Source organism: Lepidochelys kempii, chromosome 14 (assembly GCF_965140265.1).
Source record: "Lepidochelys kempii isolate rLepKem1 chromosome 14, rLepKem1.hap2, whole genome shotgun sequence".
Lineage (NCBI taxonomy): Eukaryota > Metazoa > Chordata > Testudines > Cheloniidae > Lepidochelys > Lepidochelys kempii.
Window position 1 is genome coordinate 23,869,712 of NC_133269.1, and position 7,475 is coordinate 23,877,186.

Consider the following 7,475-nt stretch of genomic DNA (forward strand, 5'->3'; position numbering starts at 1 on the left):
TCATATTCAGCAAATTATAACTTTTCCAATGACACGTCATATGACCCATCTTGTACCAAATCCATCATAATTATGCCATAATCGTATCATAATATCACTGTTAAGAATATGGGGTGCAGTGTCACACCTATATCTGCTAGCGATCCACGACCGGGAACCCTTATCCTGGAGTCAGGCGGCTGCCTTACTCCTCACGTAGCAGTGGGGAGAAGGTGGACCCCACTGTGTAACATTTAGCCCAGTGGTTTTAGCATTCGTCTGGAATGTGGAAGACCGGGGTTGAATGCCTCCCGCTGCCTGATGGAGAGCAAAGATTTCAATTTGGGTCTCCGCCTCTCAGGAAAGTGCTCTAATCACTAAAAAGCCATGAGAGCAGAGGGATTAGATCCTGGGTGTGCAAGGAGAGACTGAGGGAACCCTACTCCCCCATCAGAACATCCCACAGCTCAGTAGCTAGAGCACTCCCTTGAGAGATGTAGGAGATGAGACCCCTGTTCAAATCCTTCCTCCTCATGAGGTAGCGGGGGGAATTGAACCAGGGTCTCCCCCAGCCCCATAGGTGCTCTGACCAATGGCTAACAGTTATAAGGTAGGTGTTGTTCCCCTTCCACTGGCCAGATTTTGACGGGGACTCAAGCCAGGAGGTGGCCTCTAAACACCCCTCCCAGACCAGGCCCTGTAGGCAACTGAGGTGCTCCTCCACTTGTCTTCCTCCAGCTTGTGGATGGCTCTGGGGCTTAGGCAGGAGATAGGCATCCAGATGCCTAAAGGGAGGCAGCAGCGCATATGTCGAGAGGTAGGGGCCAAGTTTGGGCACCTACAGGATTACGTGGCAACCAAGTGTGGGGTTCCGTGAGTCGCAGTGGTGCCTAAAACTGTGACTTAGACACATACGTGGATCTGGGCCTATGTGATTTTGTGGCCGGTAATAGCAGGGGCTGGACTTAATGACTCAGGAGGACCCTGCTAGTCCTATGGCCCTAGGTTTTCCCCAAGCTCATGCAGGGTAGGGCCAGGAATTGAACCTGGTCTCCTCAGTCCCAGGCAAGTGCTCCAGCCACTGGCCCGTCCGTCTTCTTGGTCCTTCCATCCCTGTCCCTGCTCCCCACACCATCATGAGAAATATGCACAGACAATGTCGCTGCTTTGCCTATCCCATCAAAGCCCTGTTAGAGTGGAACAAGTGACCACTGGGAGAGACTGTGAGAAGCTCTGTGTTTCAGGTGACCTGCTGGTCATAAGCCAGTCTCTGGGAGGGTTTGAGCCTCAGAGACAAACCCTTCATCAGTCACTGTCACTCTTTGCCTGGTATGTCACAGTCATACTTTACAGCCTCCTTTCAGCTGCATGCGGTGCGATTGATTTGCTTGTGGCCCGTCCCAAGTGACCCGGAAAGATCATGTTTCAAGGTGAAAAGGCTGACATGAAGTTCCTGTCTACATACAAAGGGGCCCATTAAAAATACCCTTTACAGATGAGATCAAATGGTGACCATGGCCTGAAATCCCTGGGTACAGAAAGGGCAAAGATGCAGACCTCGTTCTCCTGCAGTAGTGACAGATGCCTTAGGACAGGGAAAAAGAAAAGGAGTACTTGTGGCACCTTAGAGACTAACCAATTTATTTGAGCATGAGCTTTCGTGAGCTACAGCTCACTTCATGCATCCGATGAAGTGAGCTGTAGCTCACGAAAGCTCATGCTCAAATAAATTGGTTAGTCTCTAAGGTGCCACAAGGACTCCTTTTCTTTTTGCGAATACAGACTAACACGGCTGTTACTCTGAAACCTGTCATTAGGACAGGGAGATGCCCAATCTTTACCCAAATGAGGGCTGTGTGGCAACTTGTCACTGGCCCAAAGTCATTCTTAATTTGCATAAAAGGGAACAAATGAGAGCTGCCCTCCTCTTTAATGAATACAAAGAGTGGCCAGCAGACACTGCAGGTTCCAGCAGGCAATGCTCTATGGATCCAATATTCTCCCTATGTGTCACCTTAGGTCACATTTTAGAATTGTATGAGCTGCACCCAGGGGCCACATTTTGTTCGTGCCTGTTCTGAGAGAAGCCAGAGTGTGCTGGGGGTCAAAGAGACACAGAACCAGTCAGCCTGGAGCTTACCGACAAGTGCTATATGTACCACGGCACCTCCAGAACCAAGCTCTAGCTCAGCAGAGACAAAGCACCAAATGGATATGAAAAGTGAACTCTCATTTCTCCCTACAGTAATCTCTCTGGTTTGGGGCAGGGCAGGATGGGGTATGGGAACTTGGCACTATTCCTGCCCATGCTAAACCATTCCTATGCTATAGTGTCTCCAGGGCTGACAGCTCAACACTCTTCACCAGCGACAAATACTTAACACAGAGTAAAATACAACATTCATGCTTCTCTGAGGGGAAAGCCCCAAATGTCCCCTATGTTAGACTGCATCTACAAAGTATGGTCCATATAACAAATCCTGGAAACAGACAGAAGGTTAATGATGATGATCTGGATTATTATATAGTGCCAAGAATATAAAGAATGCTCTACAGCAGTAAAATTCACCTCTAACAAAGTCCTTGTCCAGATAATCTTAAACTAGATCAATATATTTGAAAGTCATAAGGGACTATTATGATAACCTAACAAGCCAGAAAATGACACCCAATAACTTCTGCATCAAGCTCATAACTTCTGGCTGAACCACCAGCAGATCTTTTAGAAAAAATATCCCATTTTGATTTAAAGACTTCAAGTAATGGAGAAACCACCGCATTCCTTGGAAGGTTGTTCCAATGGTTAATTATCCTCACTGTGTGGTGGGGTTTTTTGTTTGTTTGTTTTGTTCTAATTGTGCCTTGTTTCCTGTTTGAACTGGACTATCTTCAGCTTCCAGCCCCTGGATCTTGTTATGCTTTTGGCTGGTGCATCAAAAAGGTCTCTGCTATCAGAAATCTTCTCCCCAAGTAAGTACTTACAGACTGCGATCAAATCCATCTCATAACCTTCTCTTTGGTAAGTAAACTAGATTGAGCTTCTTAAATTTCTCACTGTAAGGCAGGTTTCCCAGACCTTGAATTGTTCGTATGGCTCTCTGCTGAACACTTTCCAGGTGAGAGCCTGGCTCTGCAGTCCTTATTCATGCAAAACTCCCAGTATAAAGTCAGTGGGCCTAATGCTGCTCTCAGTGTAGTCAGTGGGAACTTGCTTTGGCTGAAGGATTGCAGGCTCTGGCCCAAGAATTCTGTCTGGCGTAGATCACAGCGTATTTCAATGCTAAGGCACGCTTGCACTGTATAAACCAATAGGGAGCCACAGAAGTTGAAATTTCAATTTATTCTGACCACTACAATTGTGTGCAAAACTGTTCTAGGACCTATCCAGGGATGGCCACAGGGAGAGAGGCAAATGGCCACAGTTGAAGTCAGTGGAGGTGCCTGAGCTACCTTAAGAGAGGGCTGCTGGCAAAGTGTTTTCTGATTGAGCCCAGCACCTTTGGATTTCACTCCATCCCTTGGTCTGTACTGACCTGAGTTTGCAAACCCTCAGGGTCCCTGCACTCCCTGAATCATGAGGAAGGGGAAGATGTGTGAGGCTGGGCAGTGGGAGGCGGGTGGGGGGGGGGCGGTTCTTGCTGGAGGGCTTGAATTGTTTAATATCTTTACTATGGCTGCAATATTATGAGCTAGAAGTAACTAAGGGAGGCTGTTTATTTAATATGTGCACAGTACATCCTCGAAGAATGTCAAGGGCACCTCTAGCTTGGCATGGGCTTCCTTACTGCATCGGAACGCTAAAGCAATAAGATAAATGAATAATGCACCCAGGTCTGAGCGGGGGGGCAGTGCACTGTCTGGGCTCTGGGTGCATTCCAAACACACTTGTTGCAGCATTTGTCTAATACATTTGAATACATTGTCGCGCTACAGACCCATGAGACACAAGGACGAAGAGCGTAGAGCCATTGACAGAAGAAAATCACATTTGCAGGCTACTGTCATTGCACAGAATGGCTGAATAGTCTATTTCAGCATAGCAGAGCACATGTGACTGTTATTCCTATTGTAACCTATCCTGAACTGCACTCTTTGCAATACAGGTCCCACTAAGGAGGGAGGCGAGGACGGAGGAATGAAATACGAAGCCCCTCAATTTATGCCAATATGCTTTTATGAGCATCAGCCTCTGGCTCCATTCTCAGCTCTGCCAGTTCACAGATTTTGGATAAGTTGCAGCCCTTCAGTGTGCCTCAGTTTCCCCATTTTGTACAACAGGAATATTAACATTTGGCCACCTTTGTAAAGTGCTTTGGGAACTAGCAGGGAAAGGGCTATAGAAGCACAGAGTATTCTTACCCTAGAAGTGTTGTGTAGTAGTATTAAATGACCCTTTAAGCTCTCTGCACATGGAACTCCTGTTGATTTCAAAGGGAGGGCTTGCAAGACTGAGCCCGTATAGGTTTGTAACTCTAAATTTGATTTAACAGAGGAAGCTCAAAGCATGGGGCAGCTCAGAATATTTTTCTTTACCAGTGTTTGGGTTTCTTTTAAATTTAATCCTAGCTCTGAGTTTCCCATGTTTAGAATGGATCACTACAAGATTTTTGTACTCTCTAATCCCTGATAAATACTCCTAATCTGAATTCCATCTTGACCAAGTTGTCTGGGAATGCTGTGTCTAGTAGAAATGTGGCTCTGAAGGATGACTTTGACATAACATCAAAAGGATGAGAGTGACTAATGCCATGTCAGTCTCACTGGGGCAGAAACCCTTCCAGCAACTGACACATCAAAACATCTTCTTACTTGTCCTGACCCATAGGAATTTGAGTCTGCTAACAAAGAGGCAGTGTCGGGATCCGTGTTTCCCAAGATGTCTGGCTTGCCTGCCTGGTTAACATTGATTTTAAGTAAATGTTTGCTTTGAGGTATGTTTTGTCTGCGCCCTGTTGTAATCTGGAGTTGTTCCCATGCATTCTGCAAGGGGCACTGAGATCTCAGCCTCACAAAGGAGCAGTCACTTAGCATTAGCTCCTGCACAATGCAGCCGTGCCTCCCTCTTGGCCATGGCAGATTTGTGTTTCCCCAGCAAAACTCGTCCATTGAAAACTCAGAGAAAAAAGAGCTTAAATGTATTCTCCTGAGAGAGGGTCTCACGGGGGGGGGGGGGGGAGCACTCAAGGGACTGGGGAGAAAGACGTGGAGGTGTCTCAGAAGAGAGATCCCATGGAGGGGGGGATGTCTTAACAATAGGGGTCCCAGGATGGAGGCTTAGACAGAAGTCTCACAGAGAGGGGAGTGCATGTGATGGGGGGCTAGGATTGTCTGGGTGAGGGTGAGTGTCTCATGGAGGCGGATCCTGGGGGATGGAATCTGGGGGGCTCAGAAGGGACATGCTTCTCACTGAGGGATGGCAGGAGTGGGCTATCCAGGTGACTGGAGGGGATGTGGGGGGCAAACCTTGGTCCGTAATGGATGGGACTGTTCTTGGGGGATCTCCTGTCTGAGGCGCTGCTGATGGACCCCCACCCCTATGGCTAGCACTAGGCGCCAGGGAAAGGGGCTGTGTGGTTGGGGATTTTTAATGGACAGTCTTTAAATAATTAAATGAAACTGCAAACTGTGTCTCCACTGAACTGGGGCCTCAGCTTCTGGCCTTCCACTCTGCTGGGAACCGGAGAGGGGAACAGAAGCTTTGACTGGGATTAGCACAACTTTGGGGAATAAAAAAGGGCAGTCGGGATCCCCAGCACCCTGCTCTTCCTCTCAGGTGTTTGAGGACCTCAGTCACACACACAGCTCCGAGGAGGGGCAGGCCGCCAGGGGCTCGGCCCCAAACCCTGAGAACAACAGGCATGAGAGTGTGTGTGGGGAGGGGATGAAAGGGGAGACGGGGAAGAGCTAGCTGGGGGAGGGTTATTGCTCTGCACAAGCATCCCTGTATTGTGGGATGCAGGACAGCATTTCCCATAGTTCCTTGGCTCTGTGTGGTTGGGAGGCCCCCAACTTCTGCACTGCCAGTAACTCCTGACCCAGAGGACAACAGGAGTTTCCATTGCTTCTCTATCCACATGCTGAACTGACTCCCCCAACTGGGCATTTCCACTCAGTAGCAGGTGGTCTGATCCATGAGCCACACACAGCTCAACGGGATTCGAACTGCTGGGCAGACTGGGGAAACATAACCCAAAGCACAGCCACTCTGTGAGGAGGAGGAGGCTGCGGGGAGGCAGAGATGCTAAGAGAGACCTTGGCAGAGACAGTGGGTACGGGGCGCATGCTCAGGGGCATTCCGTGACACAGCGTGAGCCTTAGCACGCAAAGCCCTGAGCACCCGCAAATCCCAGTGAGCTCAGCACTTCACAGGATCGGGGCCTTGGTGCAGGGAGGCAACGGTCTTTCCATATATGGCCCTGGTGCAGCCACCCCTGGGACATTCATCCATTTCTGGGCATCTCATCACCAGAGAGATATTGGCAAACTGGGAAAGAGTGACGGGGGTGCAAGGAGTGATGTATGAGGAGAGACAGAAAGAGTTAAATGTGTATCACCCAACTAACTACAGCCTGCCTGGGCGGGGAGGTGATAACTGACTGCAAACTCTTCCAGCCTGGAGAAGGGCCAGGGAGGGTGTGTCTACACTGCAATTGGAACAGCACAGACAGGCATACTGAGGCTAGCTTTGCTCAAGGCAGCTTGTTAACAATAGGCCAGTGTAGCTGCAACAGCATAGGCTTGGCACACAAGTGCGTAGCTCGGGCCCTCGGGCAGCTAGCCCGAGCTCCCACCGGCGCTGCTGCGGCTACTTTAGTGTGAGAGCTCGCTCAAAGCTAGCCCCTAGTGTGTCTACACGGGCTGCAATCACTCCTCCAGGCAGAGGCTTAGTGTGGCGCAAATGGGTGCAACGGGGATGAATGGGATGGAGAGAACCGGGGATATCGGCTGAAGCCAAGGAAAACCTTTCTGACAGTGAGATGGCTTTGGAGGTGGGACAGTGTCTCAAGGGGAGCGCTGGCAGCTTGATCCTGGCTGGGGAATTAACAGCAGAGGGAACAATCCTGCCCTGGGTGGGAGACTCACATTTTATGGTGGCTCCGATCTCCTGAATGACCCATCTCTAATTCTAGGGCACTCTGGCTCTATCTGCTCTATTGGCAGTGTTTCTCTGGCAGGGGGAATGAATGACGCCAACCTGTATTTAAGCTCCTGTGCCATCTGTGAAAACCAGGAAAGAGCTATTTTCTATCCCCATGGAGAGTGTGATTAGTGATGCTGGAGTGAGAGGGTTTCCACATGCTGATGTGTGTCACTTCGCACATGCATGTCATGCAGCACACTTACTGCATGCTTGTTAAGGAGGGAGGAATCAGGCCTTAACTCGTCTCTCTCTTGCAGCGTGGCCGCAGGCTCCAGTTGTCTCATTTGGTTTGTGTGCAAAGAAAAGAAAACTAATAGAGCTGCGCGCAGGGCACTGAGGAGCCAGGAGTCCCTCG